Source organism: Pristis pectinata, chromosome 9 (genome assembly GCF_009764475.1).
Source record: "Pristis pectinata isolate sPriPec2 chromosome 9, sPriPec2.1.pri, whole genome shotgun sequence".
NCBI classification, from domain to species: domain Eukaryota; kingdom Metazoa; phylum Chordata; class Chondrichthyes; order Rhinopristiformes; family Pristidae; genus Pristis; species Pristis pectinata.
This window is the reverse complement of record NC_067413.1, coordinates 42278118-42299000: the sequence shown is the minus strand read 5'-3', so window position 1 is coordinate 42299000 and position 20883 is coordinate 42278118. Positions and strand designations below refer to the sequence as shown.

Genomic DNA, 20883 nt, shown 5'->3' with positions numbered 1-20883 from the left:
GCAATAGGGATATTGGCAATATGTTGAATCATGACTCTGCTGAGATATTGTGGATTTGATAGGCCTATTTTGTTTGAACAAGTGAAATGTTAGCAAGTTCCCTCAGTACCACAAATAAACTGTCAGTTACTTTACCTAGACTGTGGTTAGAATGTGGGTGAGAAGAATAACATTTCAGGGGAAGGTAGATTTTAAAAAAATAACAGTAAAAGGAACAGAAGAAAAACAGCTCGTGGGGTAAATGAAGTTGACTGGGATAAAGATACTGCAGATTGTACATAGATCAGTTGAAATATGTAAACTTATAGGTACAGCAAGTTTTTCAGTAGGTGAGGTAGTTGTTGATTTTTATTGGAAGGTACTAGAAGGTCTTGCTACAAATGTAGAGGGCTTTGGTTAGACCAGACCCAGAGTACAGTGGGCAGTTTTGGTCTCTATACCCAGGAAAGGATCTACCTGGGATGCATTGCAGTGTAGGTTGAATAACTGATTGCTGATTTGATGGGCTTTTATAAGAAATGGGAGCAGGAAAAGGCCATTTGACCCTTTTGAGCTTGCTCCACCATTCATCAAAGTCATGGTTGATCTGCCACCTCAGTGGCATGTTTTGCTCTATTCCTATATTCCTTGAATCCCTTACTATCCAAAATTCTATCAATCTCCTTTGAATATCAACATTATCCAATCTCTCACCATTTAAAAAAAACTGCACTTTTCTCTTTTTTAGTGCATCTAAATGGATGACTTTACATTTTTCCATATTATATTGTATCTACCCACTCACTCAGCTTGTCTATATCTCCTTGAAGTCTCTTTGCATCCTGTTCCTTGCCCTCAATCCCATTGTTTTATATCATCAGCAAATTTAGAAATTTTGTCCCCTCAGCCATATCATTGAAATAGATTGTGAATAGCTAGGGCGTGAGCACTGATCCCTGCCGTACCCCACGAGTCATGCTCAATTTTATTATTCATTTCTATTTTTACCACCTTCATTTATAGATTGCAGCATTTTCTAACCATAGATCAGTTGTTTTCCATTTTATCTTTCCCTCCTTTCTTCAATAATAGGGTCATATATTCTACCCTCCACTCCATAGGAACAATTCCAGATTGGAAGATGATAACTAGAGTGTTCACTTTCTCTATAGACACCTGTTTCAAAACAATGGGAAGTAAATCATTGGGTCCTTGGTATTTATCTGCTTTTGGTGTCACTAATTTCTTGGGTATTGTATTTCTTCCATTAATACTTCCTTCATTTCCTCATTTTTTTTTTAGACCCTTAGTTCCCTGGTATTTTTGTGCTGGGGATTTATCTCCCAGGTTGTTCTCCATTGCTGTTGTAAGATTTTCTTTAGTTCTGGGAGACTCCCAAACAATCTGGGAATGTTGCCAACCCTACTTAGAACTGAGATTAAAAATTTCTTTACCCTGAGGGCTGCAAATCTGAATTCTCTGTTTTATAGGACTGTTGATCCTCAGTTGTTGAATATTTTCAACATTGAGATTTTTGTATCATGAGCAAATCAGAGGATGTGGGAAAGTGAACTTGATCTTGAGGATTTGCCACGTTAGCAAATGGCAGAGTAGGCTCAATGGGCCATGGGGCTGACTCCTACATCTGTTTTGGTTGAGCACCTGCACTGTAAATCCTTGGCCATTGACTGGTACCCTGATTTACAAGGAGGGGAACCACAAAGCCAACAGGTTTGAGACAAAAGTGGCACAGCTAATAGAAGCAGCAGTTCACAGCTCCAGCGAACCCAGGTTCAATCCTGACCTCTGGAAGTTTTGTATGGAGTGTGTGCCTTCTGCCTGTGACTGCATATGTTTTCTCTGGGTACTCTAGTTTCCCCTTGCATCCCAAAGACGTGCAGCATGATGGATTAATTGGTCACTGTAAATTGCCCCAAGCATGCAGGTGAGTGGTGGAACGTGGGGTCTGTTTCCGCACTATATGACAATCTATGGTGGGTATACACTGGAGATGCCAGAGACTGGAGATACTGGAATCTGAAGCAACAGACAAGATGCTGGAGGAACTCAGTGGGTCAGGCAGTATCCACGGAGGCTAATGGACAGTTGACATTTCGGGTTGAGACCCTTCATCTGGTGGGTCTATCGATACAATACGAATGGGGCAGCAGTTCCTCCAGTGCCAATCAGTTGCAACAGGCTTAACGTGAATCAGTGGGCACAGCAAGGTGCCACTCCAGTTGAATGAGTTACAACCCAGTGGGTGCCCGTCTTGTAAGAGGAATGGGCGTGGAGTCTTCCACCCCCCCCCCCGGGTCTCCGAGAGGGTCTGTGCCCATCTGGCACGAGCACTGTGGGGAGCAGGTGCGCGCGCGCGCGCACACAAACACACGAGGCCTGCACGGTGCTCATGAGCGAGAGCGCGGCGGCGGCGGGCGAGCGGCCGTGCGACCGACGGTCTCTAGGGCGGCGCGGTTACCTGGAGGAGGAGGCGGCCGGCCGGCCGGAGGGCTTTTGAAGCGGGACAGCGGGAGGATGAGGCGCTGGCGCTAGAGCTCGGGCCGCAGGTAAAGGGGGCGCGGGCAGAGCGGCCGGCGCGGCCTCGCCCTCGCCTCAGAGCGGGGGGTGGGGGGAGTCTTCCTTCGGACCAGCCGGTCGGCTTCTGCCCTGCTGCTGCTGATGATGACTGGGGGGGGGGGGGAGTGGTGAGTCGATTGGGCCGGGCGGGTTGTCCGGCGGAACGCCGGTCGGCCGCGGTGTTTCATTGTGGACGGCCGCCGGCGTTTGAAGCGGCGGCTCCACTCTTTGTGGGGGCAAAGCGTGGCGGAGGGGAGGGTGTGTGTGTGTGGGGTACTGGTGACAAGCGAGGATCGGGCAGGGGAGGGTGGCTAAGGGTGATGGGAGGGAGGGAAATCCTGGCCCAGCCGAGGGATGGTGGGGGGGGGGGGGGGGGGGGAAGGTGGGAGAAGCCGAATGGTGCCTGGATGAGGGCCGAAAGAGACCTTGGATGTGGGGTGATGGAGGGGGTGGACGGTGGAGGCAGAGGAGGTGACGGATGGAGGGGGAGAGGAAGGGAGGAGGAGGTGGGGGCAGACACGTTTGGCGGATGGGGCAAATGGAGGGGGTAGACAGGAAAGAGAAGGCAGTCAGACACAGGGTGGGAGGGCAGGAGAGGGTTGGGCGGGAAGGGGGTGGAGTTGGGGGGCTAGGGGGCAGGTGGAAGGGGGAGAGTGAAGGGGTGGACGGGATGTGTGAGAGGGAGGGGGTGGGATAGGGAGGAGGGCTGAGATGGGGAAAGGGCAGATAGAGATGGGGGGGGGCAGGAGGAAGATAGAACAATTACAGCACAGTTCAGGCCCTTCGGTCCACAAAGCTGTGCCGAACATGTCCCTACCCTAGAAATTACTAGGCTTACCCATAGCCCTCTATTTTACTCAGCCCCATGTACCTATCTAACAGTCTCTTGAAAGACCCTATCGTATCTGCCTCCACCACCGCTGCCGGCAGCCCATTCCATGCACTCACCACTCTCTGAGTAAAAAAACTTACCCCTGACATCTCTATATCTACTCCCCAGCACCTCAAACCTGTCGTCTTGTGGCCACTAATTCAGCCCTGGGGAAAAGCCTCTGACTATCTACCCTATCAATACCTCTCATCATATTATACACCTCAATCAGGTCCCCCCCCATCCTCCGTCTCTCCAAGGAGAAAAGGCCGAGTTCCCTCAACCTGCTTTCATAAGGCATGCTCCACATTCCAGGCAGCATCCTTGTAAATCTCCTCTGCACCCTCTCTATGGCTTCCACATCTTTCCTGTAGTGAGACGACCAGAACTGAGCACAATACTCCAAGTGGGGTCTGACCAGGGACCTATATAGCTGCAACTATACCTCACGGCTCCTAAATTCAATTCCCCGATTGATGAAGGACGATACACCATATGCCTTCTTAACCACAGAGTCAACCTGCGCAGCTGCTTTGAGCGTCCTATGGACTCGGACCCCAAGATCCCTCTGATCCTCCACACTGCCAAGAGTCCTACCATTAATACTATATTCTGCCAACATATTTAACCTACCAAAACGAACCACTTCACACTTATTTGGGTTGAACTGCATCTGCCACTTCTCAGCCCAACTCTGCATCCTATCTATGTCCCTCTGTAACCTCTGACAGCCCTCCAAACTATCCACAACACCCCCGACCTTCGTGTCATCTGCAAACTTACTAACCCACCCCTCCACTTCCTCATCCAGGTCATTTATAAAAATCACAAATAGTAAGGGTCCCAGTACAGATCCCTGAGGTACACCACTGGTCACTGACCTCCATTCAGAATACGACCCTTCAACAACCACTCTTTGCCTTCTGTGGGCCAGTCAGTTCTGGATCCACACTGCAGTGTCCCCTTGGATCCCATGTCTCCTCACCTTCTCCATAAGCCTCGCATGGGGTACCTTATCAAACGCCTTGCTGAAATCCATATACACTACATCTACTGCTCTCCCTTCATTGATGTGCTTAGTCACATCCTCAAAAAATTCAATCAGGCTCGTAAGGCAGGACCTGCCCTTGACAAAGCCCATGCTGACTATTCCTAATCATATTATACCTCTCCAAAATGTTCAATAAATCCTGCCTCTCAGGATCTTCTCCATCAGCTTACCAACCCACTGAGGTAAGACTCACCGGTCTATAATTTCCTGGGCTATCCCTACTCCCCTTCTTGAATAAGGTAACAACATCTGCAACCCTCCAATCTTCCGGAAAGCTCTCCCGTCTCCATGGACGACACAAAGATCATCGTCAGAGGCTCCGCAATCTGCTCCCTCGCCTCCCACAGCAACCTGGGGTACATCTCATCTGGTCCCAGTGACTTATCTAACTTGATGCATTCCAAAAGTTTCAGCACCACCTCTTTTCTAATATCTACATGCTCAAGCTTTTCAGGCCGCTGCAAGTCCCCACTACAATCCCCCAGATCTTTTTCCGTGGTGAATACTGACGTAAGTACCTCTGCTATTTCTTCCGGATACATACACACTTTCCCACTGCTGCACTTGATAGGCCCTATCCTTTCACATTTCATCCTCTTACTCTTCACATACTTGTAGAACGCCTTGGGGTTTTCCTTAATCCTGCCTGCCAAGGCCTTCTCATGTCCCCTTCTGGCTCTCCTAATCTCTTTCTTAAATTCCTTCCTTTTAGCCTTCTACTCCTCCAGATCTCTAACATTACCTAGCTCTCTGTACCTTTTGTATGCTTTTCTTTTCCTTTTGACTAGATTTATTATAGCCTTCGTACACCACGGTTCCTGTATCCTATCATGACTCCCTTGTCTCATCGGAACATGTCTATGCAGAGCTCCACACAAATATCCCCTGAATATTTGCCACATATCTTCCGTACTTTTCCCGGAGAACATCTGTTCCCAATTTAATCTTCCAATTTCCTGCCTGAGAGCCTCATAATTCCCTTTACTCCTTTCTATAGTAAATGCCTTTCTAGCCTGTCTGTTCCTATCCATCTCTAGTGCTAACGTAAAGGAGATAGAATTATGATCACTATCACCAAAATGTTCACCCACTGAGAGATCTGACACCTGACCAGGTTCATTACCCAATATCAAATCAAGCACAGCCTCTCCTCTTGTAGGTCTATCTGCATACTGTATCAAGAACCCTTCCTGAACACACCTAACAAACTCCACCCCATCTAAACCCCTCACTGTCTGGAGATGCCAATCGATGTTTGGGAAATTAAAATCCCCCATCACAACAACTCTCTTATTCGCACACCTTTCTAGGATCTGCTTCCCTATCTGCTCCTCAATAACCCTGTCACTATTGGGCGGCCTATAAAAAACACCCAGCACCGTTATCGACCCCTTCCTTTTCCTAACCTCCACCCACAGAGACTCCGTAGACAATCCCTCCACAACGTCCACCTTTTCTGCAGCTGTGACACTATCTCTGATCAACAGTGCCACTCCCCCACTTCTCTTGCCTCCCTCCCTGTCCTTCCTGGAACATCTGAAACCTGGCACTTGAATCAACCATTCCAGCCCTGGAGCCATCCAAGTCTCTGTAATGGCCACCACATCATAGCTCCAAGTATCGATCCAAGCTCTAAGCTCATCCGCCTTGTTTACAACACTCCTTGCATTAAAATAGACACATCTCAAGTCTGTCTGAACACGTCCCTTCTCTATCACCTGCCTGTACTTACTCCTAGCCTCCTCTGTTTGAGAGCCAATCACCTCTTCCCCAGTCTCTCCAGTACGGATCCCACCCCCATGGATCACGACCGTGGCATATTCATTTAGGTCTGCTGACGAATCCTTGAACAAGGTCCAGTCCACCGACTCGAAGCAATCCCGAATTCGCTCCTCCGCCTCTGCCGTCCAGCTCTTCATTGTCCTGTTCACCGGTGCTGTGCTCTTCAGTCTCTGTCTGTACGCAGGCAGAAGAAGCACAGCCAGGTGGTCGGATTTACCAAAGTACGGGTGAGGGATGGAACAGTCGGCATTCTTTATGGTTGTATAGCAGTGGTCGAGTGTGTTGAGTCTTCTGGTGTTGCAGGTGATGTATTGATAGTAGTTAGGCAGAGACTTCTTCAAGCTCGTCTGATTGAAGTCTCCTGCCATGATGTGACAGGTGTCAGGGTATGCCCCTGGGAGGTGTGGAGATCAGCATACATTGTTGCAACACATCAGCATTTGAACGCTGCTTTTATGGATGTGGGCAAAAGAAGGCAGAGAGAAAGGAATAAATGCTATTTTCTACAGTTGTTAACTAATCCCAATTTTTACTATTTTTGACTGGTGCCTTTCCTTGAGTGGGAAAGCAAGGATCCAATTTTCTTTGTCCACCTAACAAACTTTGGATAACTTCCCAAACTACATTGAAATTTGCATAGTCATAGAGATAGCGAAATGAATGAATGGCTGCAAGAGTGATATGGGTAAAAGTGGTTTGCATCTATGGGGTCTTATCCACCAGGAAAAGAGGAGGTTGCTCGATTGAGACTTCACTTGAATTGGGTTGGGAAGAGTTTCCTGTCAAATCAAATTATTAGGGTTCATAGAGTCATAGGAACCTAAATAATAGAAGCAAGAGGAGGTAATTCAGTCCCTCCTGCCTGCTCTGCCATTCAACAAGATCATGGCTGATATTTTACTTCACAACCACTTTTTCTGCACTAATCCCATATTTCTCTCTTCCCTTCACATCTAACAAATATATCAGTCTCTGTTTCAAATATACTCCTGTTTTAAAACAAAATAGTTAGAGGTGGGGTTCAGGTAAGAGGAATTTTAGATTTTTTTAAGAGCTGAAATAATAGAGGTAAGGTAATTATAAGAGAGCATTAGGGATAGGTGGATCATTATGCAGCATCAAATGGGTACAGAATTGAAGAGATAGGAAGGACATTTAAGGCTGCTTATCTGCATGCTTAAATGGAAAAAATGAAACAAATGGGTATGATCTAATAGCCATTAGAGACATGTTTGCAAGATGACCAAGGATAGGCAGAATAAAAAAAGATGTAGCTCTGTTATTAAATAATAACATTAGAACAGTGTTCAAGTTCAGAGCTGCAGAAAATAGTCTATTCCTTTCACTCAACAATCCCCTACTACTACATCTCTGTTCAAGTAGTCTGTACTATGATGCCATGGACACATTGTCTATCTTCCCCAGCAACTTTGTTCACAACCATGCGAGCAACAAGTTCAAAGGCAGATGTGCTGCAACACCACATTCTAATCTTCACCCCTCCTGTCCTCTTCCCCACCTCCCCCTCCTCTGCCCACTTCCCCCTCTAATATTAGGGCAGAAATGCAAAACTATCTTGGCTCAGAAGATGAGGAAGTAGAATTGCTTTGCATGGAGATAAAAATATGATGAAGGCAGAAAATATAGTGTGATTAAGTCTATATGCCCCATACCAGTAGCTATATTCTTTGGACAATCTATTCATACTGTTGTACAGTTTATCATTTGACAAATAATGAGATCTTTAATCTTTTATAAAGATCAGGCAAATCAAAATGGCAAAAGCTATCTTGAGAATGAGTTTATGGAATGGATTTGAGACTATTTCCAAGAACAATGCATTCTGAACCCAATCAGGGAACAGTCTATTTTAGATCGGGCCATGTGTAATTATACAGTAGTAAAGGAAGCTTTTGAGAATTGATAATTATATGACAGATTTTTACATTTAGTTTGAGAACAGAAAAATGTAAGATCAACATTATAATCTTGAATGTATAAGGGGTGAATCAGCTAAAGTAGATTGGGAAATCTAGATTTATAACAGTACGTGTATAGTGGCAAGCAAAACAAAATCTACACTTAGCTCATTGTTACAATTTTACAGCTTAAGTTGTATAAAATGATACATTTTTTTCCACCAACTGTACGTAACAGTTGTTTGTAAATTTTATGCTTTGTTTATCACACAAATTCCACAGTTCCAATGATAACTCTTTGTTCTTTCTCATCATACTGTAAAAACTAGATGTTTCTGGCTCTCTTCTCCCTGAATATCCTGTGATTTGGAATGTTGTAATGCATGGGGAATATTATAGTTCCACAGGGACAGGATAAAGATTCTTAACTTTCATGGTGCATTTTTCTCCATGCCTAGCATTGTAGGAAAAAAAAACTGGAAAATGAGTGTGGATAGGTGGAAGTTTACAATTTGAGTCCTTGAATCCCTATAGAAGGATTGACTTGTATGTGAAGTACCTTTGAGAAAATTTACCTGTAAAATAAATGGGTTCACAGGTAATATTTGTGTTTTTCTCTAGAAATGCATTTTTTTAAATAATGTTATTTCTAAATGCAGAATCAGAACCAAGTTTATTATCAGTGACTTGGCATTGGCTTGAAGCTGGGCAGTACACAAATCAAATAAGATTGATGACATGTACTTGAGACTACTGGGGAGAAATAGAAGGGTTATGCAGCATGGATGATTAGTTGTAAAAATGCAAGAGATTTTGTACTGCCTCTATAGAAAGGTCTTGGTTAATTTTTGTGTGGAAAAGTGTATCTACTTATGGTCCCTTCACTTGGCAGGTAACATTGACGTCCTGAACTTTGAAGGGTAGGCTATTAAATTGAGGGACTTCAATCACTGCGATAGGCATTAGTAGATCTGATACACATGGATAGCAACTTTTGAATTGGATTAGGAATGTAGATGATCTGCAAATGTGGACATATATTTTGTCAGAGAATTATATTCTGGAAATGTTCAAGAAGAAACTGGATGATTTTCTGATTGTTACTGGAATGATTACTGTTGTTAATTGGGAGCTATTGTTATAATTATAAGTCCAGGTAGTCACCTGGAACCTGTTTAATTATCCTTGGCTTCAGAGAAATTCTTCCTAAAATGACCTAAGGTTTTTTTTCACTATTTTGCCTTGTATGGGGTGTGCTGGATTAGCAGTTTTGGGGACAAATTGGAGACTGGTTTTAATTTTGTTGGTTACATGTTTTATGTTACTACTAAAGATTTGCTAATCAGCTATTTTATTGACTGAAAGATGCCTTCATATTTGCCACCTAGAAATAGTTCAGGTTACCGTCTTCTAGAACGTCTTATTTAATGATGGTACGCTATTGATTGTGAAGTAGTTAAACTGCATCCATTTGTACTTATCTTGCAATACTTCAAGTTGTCGCTGCAGTAAAATTCTTTTCTGGGCCCTTAAATACCAAACATTATTTTTTATACAAAAAAATGTAATTTAAAAAGTTTGGATACATAGTGCCTTGTGCATCTTTGGGTCATTTGAAAGCGCTTTGCAGGAAATGAAGTATTCTTGAAATGCAGTCAATATAAAATATAGGAAAAATAATAATGAATTTGTGTTCACCTCCCACATCCAATAATGACCAGGTAATCAGTAATGTTGATTGATTAAGCGATTGGGTAGGATATGGAGGTTAACTCCCCAGCTCTTCAGATTAGTGCTACGGAACTTTTTGCATCCACCTGAGTAGACAGATCAGGTCTTGGTTAACACCTCATCTGAAAACAGTGCAGTGTTGCCTCAGTGAAGTCTTAGACTGGATTTGGTTTTTCAAAAAATATACCTTATTGATAAATCTTACTTGTACATAACATAGTAGATTCGTACATTGCCATTCACAGTACAGGTGACCCCTGTGTTAGTAGGGGTTTGCGTTCCGAGAAAACAGGCTGTATCGCAATTTTCCATATCATGAAGCCATGTCATCTGCACATGCATGAAGAAATGAGAGTTGAAAAAAAATTGTGTTGACTTATTTTTTTCACATAAATTCCATGAGAGTGAATTTTATTCCATTCTCAAATTTTTGGGTAGTTATTTGTGAATTCTGTAAGGGCAAATGTCTGTAACCCGAATGGCCGTAATGTGGGGGTCACCTGTACAAGAAATATCCCAGATTAATTAGGAGTATGCTGGTGATATCTGTATAGAGCAGTAGTATCCAATTGAGGATTCTCATTCCAAATCCCATTTTGTCCATTGTGTTCGAGTGCAGTATACTGTTAGAGTCCTTCTCCTGGCCCAAGCTAAGTAGTTGTCCAGTTCACCTTGTCTGCACTTAGGTGATCATATTCTTCAGTAGTGCAAATCAGTCTGAGATCTTTCTGTCCAGTATGATGAAGGTCTGATCTGGGTGAATAGATTGGTGTGACTTTGGACAGGATCTACATTAAGCAATGAGATGGGTTGCTGTTTTCTGATCTCTTCCACTTCCTCTAAGTGCTTGGAAATGAGGATGATGATGTCCTCCCACGTGAATTGCAGCATGCTACCAGCTAGATACATGGCAAGGCACACTTTCATCAAGCTCCAACTGATCTAGTCCCACTGAGCCAAACAAACTCAACCAGCATGCTATTGCTTCTGAGAGTTTTATTTGCTTGGAAGGAACAAATCGACTTTGGAAGGCTAGGTTGGTCTGTGAAGGCAATGCTGAGCCTCTTTAAAGCTATTGATCACAGAGCACTCTCTTTGAACTTTTTGGAAGAAGAAGTGCTCATTGCTTTTGCATGGAATGGAGTCTAGATCAGAAGATGAACTTATAGGATGCAAAGGACAGTGTTTACTGTTTTATTTTCCTTATGGAGCTCGTCCTCAACAACCACCTTGATCAACTACAGCAGGAGCAGATTGTGGATGCTCTACCCTCTTACCCTTTTGACTTCCTCTCGCATTCTGAATATCTTGGAGGGTAAAGAACTCTTGATATCATCTTCATTGCTTTCTGCCAGTGCAAGGGAGAATCAAAGAGGGGTTTAGCAACTTTAGATGTGGGTACTCTTTTTTTTCAATTTCCTCAATGTTTTTTAGGGTTGCCAGTTTCATATTTGGCTTTCATTTCCTCTGCCTGCCAGCCAGCCAGCAGGAGACACTGGCCAGAGAAGAACACTGGCGTGACATTGGTAGATCTGATGGTGAGCATTTGGACACCAGCCAAGCCTTCGCCAGATGTATTGCTGTGTTGTTCCATCTGCAGAGTGGCTGAAAACGTTGCACAGCTTGACATCTTTTGTCGTTTCACCCTGGAGCCTCAGCATTGTGCCAATTACTTGTCATCTCCACATAGATGAGAGAGTTGAAGTCACTGCCTAGAATGACTGACTGGAACATGACAAGCAGCATTGGGAATTGCTGGAAGACAACCGACCACTTATCCTTCAGAGCTTGGGTGTAAACATTGATGAGCTGGGAGCTAAACATTTTTGTATGTCATATCTGCTGCAAGGGGGTGGCTGCCAATCACCCTTTGATTTCATTGTGGTGAGATTTCTTCTCCTAGTAAAATACCCAGGCCAGAGGAGAGATTTTTAATGCTCAGTTCTGGAATGAGACTGGAACACTTGTATCTTTCTGGCTTGAAGTGGGAATGCCATCAACTAAGCCTCAGCTGTCACCTTTTAAGTAAAGTGACACTGAAATTTATTTAGTGACATGGATTTTATAAAGTTGTGAACATAACGGTGATGAATGACCATCGAGCTGAGATGGTTAATACTTAGAAATGAGAGTAAATTTATAAAACAGGAAAATATGGAGAATGTTGAAATAGGAAAGAATAGTGTTTATGGTTGAGATGCATCTTTTTTTGCTGTCTGATGGTATTTTCAATTGGGAAAAATAAGTTGAGAACCAATCAAAAAACAAGTTGATTAATAAAAATATTAAAGTAGTGCTTGCTTTATTTCCTGAATGATCAAATGAGGGACTAAGGCACTGTCATTGATGGAATGGGTTGATGTTAGGTAATGTGATAACTTAATTTAATTTGTAAGAATAGGATGTAAGTGCATTTCTACTTGCCATGATAGATGTCAGGTAATTATTTGCATAACAGTCAACACACAATCAATTCCACAAACAGTAACAAAGGCTTGGAACCTTTTAAGACATTCGTCTGCTAAAGTGGATGGATTATCTGCGATGGACTGAATGGTTTTCACTCATCTGCAACTGATTTGAATCTTGTGACTATATCAGGTGTGTCTTGTGTTGAGAAAGCTTATAGGACTATTTACTATTTGAAGGAGACTATTATCAGTTTATATGTATTATTGTTAGGGTTGTTCAGCTTAAAAAGTAGCAGTGGGCCTATTAGGACCATGTTTGCCTATTGATTAAAGATTTAATAGAATGTGTTTTAGAACAAGTTGATATCTCTTAAAGCAACTTTTTCCCCCTCTATATTTGGTAGTTTTTTGTGAGTGTATATTTCAAAAGTATGTCAGATGTGATACCTGAGTAAATATTACTACTTCAGTTTAATCCAAATAATTCCATTGTCCATTGGTTCTACAAACAAGTGCATTCTAATGATCCCCTTGTAAATCTTTATAAGGGTCTAATTGAGCCAGATGCCTCTAGTATGCCCTTTATTTCTAACCCATTCTTCCTTATGGATTTTTTTTAACAATTCAACACCTATGATGAAGAGGCATATAAATCCCTAATATGGAAACACAAAATTCCGGAAATACTCAGCAGTTTGACAGTATTTATGGAGAGTGTAAAGGGTGTAAGTATATGACCCTTCATTAAAATATCCTCAGAAATACTGCCTTGCTTATAAATTCTGAAATGTGGATGATTGAATCAGGCTTCCACTGGCACCATGGCAAACTTGCTATCACCACTTATTCATTTAAATTCTTCTTTTAGGTGGGAATTCCAGCAAGTTGAATAAATTGTGTTTTTCCCAAAATGAGTTAAGTACCAGCTCTGAGAAGGCAGGTTTATGATTTAGCTTTAATTATTTTGACCATTTTCTTTCATAGCTGAAAGTATCTCTAATTTACTCTGGTTACATTTACGGCAATGATTTAGTGTTATTGTACTCCATACTTTCAACATTAATTGTTAGTTATAATTTTGATAGTTTAGTGTTGCTTAAATTTTGAAAGTGGAACCATATTGTTAGTTCAGTTATGTGTAATTAAAGGATAGATTCTCTTTTTTTCTAAAACAAAAGGCAAGTTAGAGGCTTGGTTGCAGTTTTCATTTTTATTAAAGCACACAAAATGCTAAAATAGAAGTGCTACAATTTTGTACTTCAGGGGTTCTCTTGCTTCCTCTTATACTTGGTGAGCTTCCTTATTTTTGCAAGACAAGACTTGCAGTGAGGTCACTTTTATAGAAATGAGGAAGTTGAGTGCTTCAAAGCAGCTTCCAATCCACACTGCAGTACCAGTGTTTCCACAGTTTTTTATCTGTCACAGAAATAATTGTTACAGTTTAAAGGTTTTTGTCAGTGTTGAATTTCTACTACTAATTTCAGGTCAGTAATATTATGAAACTTGGGCCAATTAGTATCAGTTGAGAATTGCAAATTTTCTATTAGTTCATTTAGTTGGACTAGTTGGTCTTACGTTTGTATGTGTAGTCGGCCATCTGGCTAAGTTATATCGGAGTGTTAATGGTATTTCTAAACCAATATCAAACAAAATTGATCAGATTTTATAACCAAAACCAATGTATTGTGATTCAATTTGCTTTAAGACTCTATTGCTTTTTAATTACATCATAAAATGTGAACATTTATGCTTTCTTACCGCTACTAAATCATGTTTCCTGAGCAGACCAATTTTCTCATTGCAGTGCATCAAATTCTCAACAATATTTGTAATACAATTGACTTGCTGTGTTTCCTATATTCAAAAAGTGACTTTTTGAGTTATTTTCTATCAAAATATTTATATGAGGAAATGTAATTGGCAGTTTGAGGCATAAGTGAGCATTTGCATCTGGTAAAATATCTTAAAAATGTAAATGCAACATGACAATTATGTGCTCATCTTAAGTTGAAATTCATAAGACATGTCTTTAATCAAGATTCAGTGTTAGCCCTTCTACACCTACAATAATTTTATAAGATTTATGTGAGTGTTGATACCATTTTCAGAGCAAGTTCAATGCAAACATTATCTTCAACTGGCAATGGATATTTTTAAAGCTTGGGCAAGGTCACATTCCCTTGCCTTGACTGTGTTACTTTCAACAGTAAAAAAGCTGTAAACTGAAAAGTTTCATGTCAGTTTTGAAAAACCTTCAAAACTGACTAGTCTTTTATTCATCGAGAAGCTGAACAGTTCAGACCTATGATACGCTAAGTTCTATCTTCAGTTTCTGGTATTTCACTTGCATGAATGAGAGCGGACCTCATAGAAACATTTCGAATGTTGAAAGGACTGGACAGAGTAGATGTGGCTAAGTTGTTTCCCTTGGTGGGTGAGTCCAGGACGAGGGCACAGTTTTAGAATTAGAGAGTACCCATTTCAAACAGATGAGGAGAAATTTCTTTAGCCAGAGGGTCGTGGATTTATGGAATTCTTTGTCAGATACAGCTGTGGAGACCCGATCATTGGGGGTGTTTAAGGAAGAGATTGATAGGTATCTAATTAGTCGGGGTATCAAGGGATATGGGTGAAAGGCCGGGAATTGGGGGCAAGATGGGAAAATAGTTTAGCTCATGGTGAAGTAGGCAAATGGCCTACTTCTGCTCCCTTGTCTTGTGATCTTGTGATCTCTTGTGTGATATGCTTAGAGAAATAAGAAGCATGATTGGATGGACAATGGACAGGAGAGATGAGACTAAGGGATAATTGAGGACAGAAATACTGCAGTGGTCTGAATGGTAGCCAAATTGTGAGAGAGAAAGCTTACTTAGATGCAACTTTCTAAATTACACCAAACACAAATTTTTTCCCCTTCATTCAAAGTGTTATTTTAAATTTAAAATGTGTTGGGATTATAATGTTTTACTATGAAATCTTTACGGTATTTGTTAAATTCTAAATGCTTGTTTTATTCAATCTTAAAGGGAAATTTCCCTCAAACTTGGAAGTGTGCCCTACTTAATTTCTCTGACTTCCAGTAACCACCCCCCCTGTCCTTCCCTTTGTTTTCCCTTATCCCACTGGCCCCATCACCTCTTTTCTTTCCCTTCCCATCTCCCTCCCACTCCTCCCTGCGGTTCCCCTCCTTAACTCTCCTTTATTCTATGGTCCACTGTCCTCTCCTATCAGATTCCATCACTTTCACCTATCATCTCCCAGCTTCTTGCATCATTCCCACTCTCCCCCTTTCCCCACTTGCCTATCTTCCCCCTCTCACCTGGATTCGCCTATCTCTCACTCTCGCTCCACTCCCTCTCCCCATCCTTTTATTTTGCCTTCTCCTGTCTTTCCAGTCCTGATGAAGGGTCTCGATCTGAAATGTTGACAGTCCATTTCCCTCCATAGATGCTGCCTGACCTGCTGAGTTCCTCCAGCATTTTATGTGTTGCTTATGATAAGACAAATTGTTTTGCATTTAATGAAGGGGTACTTAACTTGATCAAAAAACAGTTGTGTGGAAGCTTTCCTACTTGTTCAGTAAAAGTACCATAAAACTATTTGTTCATATTAATTAGGTTTCTTTCAAACTCACCAATTTTGTGACAAACTCTGTGAAACAAATCAATCAGTTTTTAATTTTTTTTAGTAGTTTTTGTTTCCCACTATTCTTCACTCAAACCTGTGGCTTCATGGTTCCCTCTTGCCTTCTGGTTTCCAGGCTCCATTGTGGGTATAACTTGGACTGGAACTGAGCAAAAAGCAATTGGTTTTCAGAATTAGCTCTTGAATTCTAAGAAACAAAATGTATAAAGAAATATGAAAATTGATTGTATAATTGGCTGATATGTATGTCATAATGCAGACAATATGTCAATCCTCTTAATATTTTTAATCTTCAACAGTACATTATGACCTAAATCCATGCACTTACAGTCATCGTTTCTAGATCTATTGGATTATCAACTTGACTGTGTGGTCTTTGGACCTAAGTCTACCACAGTTTCTGGACCAAGTTCTGGTTTCTGTTTTGGCCCCAATCCCTATTTTTTTTTCACATTCACTTGTTAGTAGCATTTCACAAGTGGAAATGATGTGTAACATTTAAACATTTTCCATAAATGGCTTGGACCAACATGTCCAAAGTAATGTCCAACCATGTACGATTACACAACTGATTTAAAAAAAAAAGACCTGGGAATTGCAACATGATGATCGCTCGCAGGTAGTCATAAAATACATTTGACAACTGGCCTCCTTTTAATTGAATTTTGACTTCTGGTATATTACATTAGCAATGTTGCTGAAAGACATGGCCAAAGTTAAGTCTCCCTCTCCTAAATAGAGAAGTGGTAGACATTTTTCAGGATAATTTGTTTTTGAAGAAATATAGCAAGTTTACCATCCACCAAACCCTTGTCATTGGGATTGATTGTGATATTGCAAATGTTTATGTAAAATCTTGTTGCTGAAATCATTATTCAGTCAGAGACCTGGTTAAGCAGGTGTGCTCAAGATACAATTATGCAATTTTTATTATTTATTCCATATGCTGCTTAATGTTGTTTGTTTCAAAGGCAGCTCAATAGTACTTATAAAGAGTTAAATAGAGAAAAAAATTGCCCATGCACTCATCTCTGTGATTAGAAAACATTGAGCACTGATCCAAATATATATCTGGAGAAGGTAATAAATAGTTTGAGTATTGGGATGGATTTTCAATCTTAAAAGAAAATGGAGGTGACAATGTGACAGAATATAGGGAGTAAATTCTAGATGTGGGCCCAGATAATTTAAGGCAATAGCCAACAGCAGGGGAGGGTTGGGGAAGCAAATCAAGTAATTACACACTTAATGGTCTCGTGTCATTTTAGCATGGGTGGAAGGTAACTTTTTATTCTTTGATTGAATGTTTTGAGGGGGGTTAAAGAATAAAGCTATTTTCGGAAGGTATTTGCTTAGGTTCTTCACCAAAAATTAAGTGAAATTTGTAGCACATAGAATTGTGGGAAGCCTTAGAATAGGCAATTACAAGAAAGAAGACTGATTGGGAATAATAGACTAGATCTTGCTGGCTAATCCATTTTTTGTTTAAAGGGCATTAAGCCCATGGAGTGTACGTGCTTAAGCCATACATAATTAAGCCATTATGTTTACATGGAGACCAGGTAGAGCCCTGGTCTCCATGTAAACATAATGGCTTAACATTTCCCCAGTATCTCAGATCCCGCTCCAAGTTAGAGCTGGCGTGCACTTGAAACCTCATTGATTTCAATGGGATTGTAGGGATTTGGGTTAAGAGATGAAAAGGAAACTTTTTTCAAAAATATTTTGTTTTAATTTAATTATTTGTATTGTTAGGTTGTTCTAGATTTTTAACATTGTTATTAAATTTTCAATTACTTGAGTTGTAATGGATTTTAAATGTCTCTTGTTCATCATTTTAAAAAAAACTGTTAAATTGCCCTCATCTTTGATATCTGGCATAGATGAGGGTTGGACTTCTGTGGCCATCTTGGGGCAGGGCTTCATAGTACCACTGGAAGCCCTGAAGCCATCCAGATAATGCCATTGCTTCAGACCCCTGGACAAGTCTTAAGAATATGAATCAGGGTAGTATGGGCATAATGAGAAAATGTGCAAGAATATAGAACTATTACAGTCGAATAAATGAATGGACAGGGTGCAGTTTTAATTTTGAAAAACTGAATTTTGTTCTGGGTCCTGATGAACTGAACAGTTTTTGACTTTGGTTAACCCTGACTTGGGTAATTTGACCCTTTGGGTAAACATACCTTGGATAGAATTCAAGAAGGCATCTCCATGGGCAGGACGTGTTGCTAATTTCATCATTAAACTTGTTGATTCTTGTGATCATCCTTAAATTTCCAGTGCCCGTATGGAGGCACAAATTCTCTAGCCTATAATGTAGGAAAGATAAAAGGGTTAATTATCTGCTGAGTATTTCAGTTAATTATTTTAGACTTCTGAAATGAGTCCATGGTATAAAATGTAGAAGTCACCAAAAAATTTTACTTAAGCATAAATTACAGGGCTTTCTATACTTTCAAATTATAGGGTGGAATTTTGACAAAGATAATTTACATATGCCTCATGTAGTTTTGTTTCTTTTTGAAAGAGACTGATGTCTTTTATGTTTCACTTGATCTTTATTTTATGTTCACCTGACTTCCCTTGTACATTATGACCTGAAGTAGGGACGTAGTATGTGTAGTGATGATTTTGACCTACCATCAGTTCTTGTCATACAGGGCATGATTCATAATAGTCTTTTAAGAATCTTTGCTTAGGGATTTCAAAATAACTTGCAAGGTGTTTTTTCTTTACTCATGAAACGTGAGTTAGAGTTGGTGTTTGTTTTTCTTTCTCTAAATAGTGTTTGCAGTACAGGAAGTCCCCGGATTACGAACGAGTTCCGTTTTTGAGTCTGTTCATAAGGTGAATTTGTATGTAAGTCGGAACAGTTACGTACCGTTCACATCTAGCGTCAATTAGTCCTAAATCATATAAGCTTCAGTTATTTATTGCTATATATTAAGATCCAAATGGAATTTTGATTCCAGTTTCATTATAATTCTACACATAATGTGAAGCAATCTAAAATACAGCATAACTTGTTATTGCCGGGACATGTGAAGACTGTCATCAGTCTTATGTGCGTTTGGTGTCATTCATTACAGTACAGTACTGTGGAGGTACAGTTACCATATCGAGTGAATTTTGTGTATTTTCTGACTGACGGACAAAATCAACTTAAGGACATCTGTAGAAACGGACCTCGGTCATTACCTGGGGACGACCTGTCAGGGGAGGGAGAGAGATAATATGGTGGGTGGGGGCAGTGAGAGAGCGGGCTGGTGACCATTTATGGCGTCCCTCATCATTCGGAACTCCTCGAACATCCCTGCCCCAAAATAGCAGTACAGACTGTAACACATGAAATCCACGATCCAGTCGTTCGCCACCTCCATCACCTGGAAAAAGTCAACACTGACAGGCAAACCGTTCTGCGCCCAATTCCACGCCGCCTTCCGCCGTTCGTAAGTACGGGCGTACGTAACCCGGGGACTTCCTGTATACTGATGATAATGCAGCAGTGCTTTTTTTCAAGAATGGTACATTTCTGCTCTATCACCAGCTCTAAAAGCAAACCATATAATGAATTGGCTTTCAGTGTTCTGCACAATAAAATTATAAAATACTTAACTATATCTAGTAGTGCCCTATCCAAATTGGATTAAAATTCCCTTGTATTGAAACTTGAGCCAATCTTTTTTATATAAAGTTTTCTTAAGTTTTTACTTTCATAGAATGGTGAAAATAGATTATTATCAGTGAGTATCATTATACCTTTTAGAAAATAGTACCAGGCTACCCAGATAAATTTGCAAGTTTAGACAAGGAAGAGAGCTGGTCTCAGTGGGAGTGGTTGATAAAAATGCTACACTTTTGGACCCAGTTACTCTTAAGCTTGAACAGGCAAAGTAAACCAAGATGCCTGCTTCTGCTGAGGTTCTCTCAGCATTTAGATGTGGATTGATTAGTCTTGATTGTGATATGATTTTGTGGCCTGCTGATGTTTACTTTCTTATCTTCAATGAAATTTGCCTTTAGTTATGCTCTACTGGTTCATCTAATCTGCAGTGGGATGTATGCTGATAAGGAGGTAAAGCCTTGAAAGAAAATCTGAAGGATATCTGAATTTTAAATGAATTCTTTATATACAAGTTTTATACATTACATTAGTTATTCTCACCTCAACCCTTGATTTTGTGTGAAAAGCATTGTCTGTATTAAGCTGTCCTAGGTTTCAAGTGCAGCTAGCAGCACAAAATTTACCTTTCATTAATTCAATGATCCAAGGCTTCACATTTTTTTTAAATGGTGCATGTCATTGGAGGTATCAGCTTTTGCTTGCTATTTACCAATTTTGGCCCAATCAAAAGTTACTGGCAGTGTTGAAAATCCTCTTATTCTTGTAACTGGTATATTTTTTCATTTCTATCTTTAAAAGTTAATCTTTCCATTCATGTAGTATATTAATGTGGAACATGGTCATCTTGATGGAAGCTTCAAAAGTATGAACATTTTCAGCTGTTTGTCCTTTATAAATGGTGAAATACGCTGGGAGTCATTGAGAATACTGCACTAATGCCATGCGCCAGCTTAATGAAGGCCACCTATGGGAAAGACTCTTACTTCATCCTGAAATCAGCTGGGTTTGGCTTTGGCTTCTTAGGCTATAAGTAGCGTCAATGAACAAAAACTGAAAACTCTTTTATATCCTACCAGACAATATATCAAGTTTCAGCAAAGCAACATTTATGTATAATTCCTTTTAACATTCATACTGTGGATCTGGTCTTGCAACGTGAACTTCACTGTTTCTCTTCAAAGACTCTCTATAATACTGTATAACCAATGTTGTGTCCTCTTTCAACTTCCACTATTTCAGGTCCTCAGTTCAGTTTTTACTCTTCACTTCTGATATTTGACTGATCA

General features: G+C 40.7%; 1 protein-coding gene across 8 annotated transcripts in view; it reads left to right on the top strand.

The window, feature by feature from the left end:
• The window catches only part of fam49bb (family with sequence similarity 49 member Bb), a 122620-nt gene that overhangs the window by 28379 nt on the left and 73358 nt on the right, over positions 1 to 20883 (top strand). For 2 of the 8 annotated variants that reach the window (XM_052023578.1, XM_052023574.1), the window contains exon 1: positions 2382 to 2546. The exons of 4 other annotated variants lie outside the window; for them this stretch is intronic. The gene's annotated coding sequence lies outside the window, so the exon portion shown is untranslated. Of the gene's footprint in view, positions 1 to 2380; positions 2547 to 13701; positions 13806 to 20883 lie in introns of those variants that run through there. 2 more of the 8 variants (XM_052023579.1, XM_052023575.1) reach the window with 2 other exon arrangements.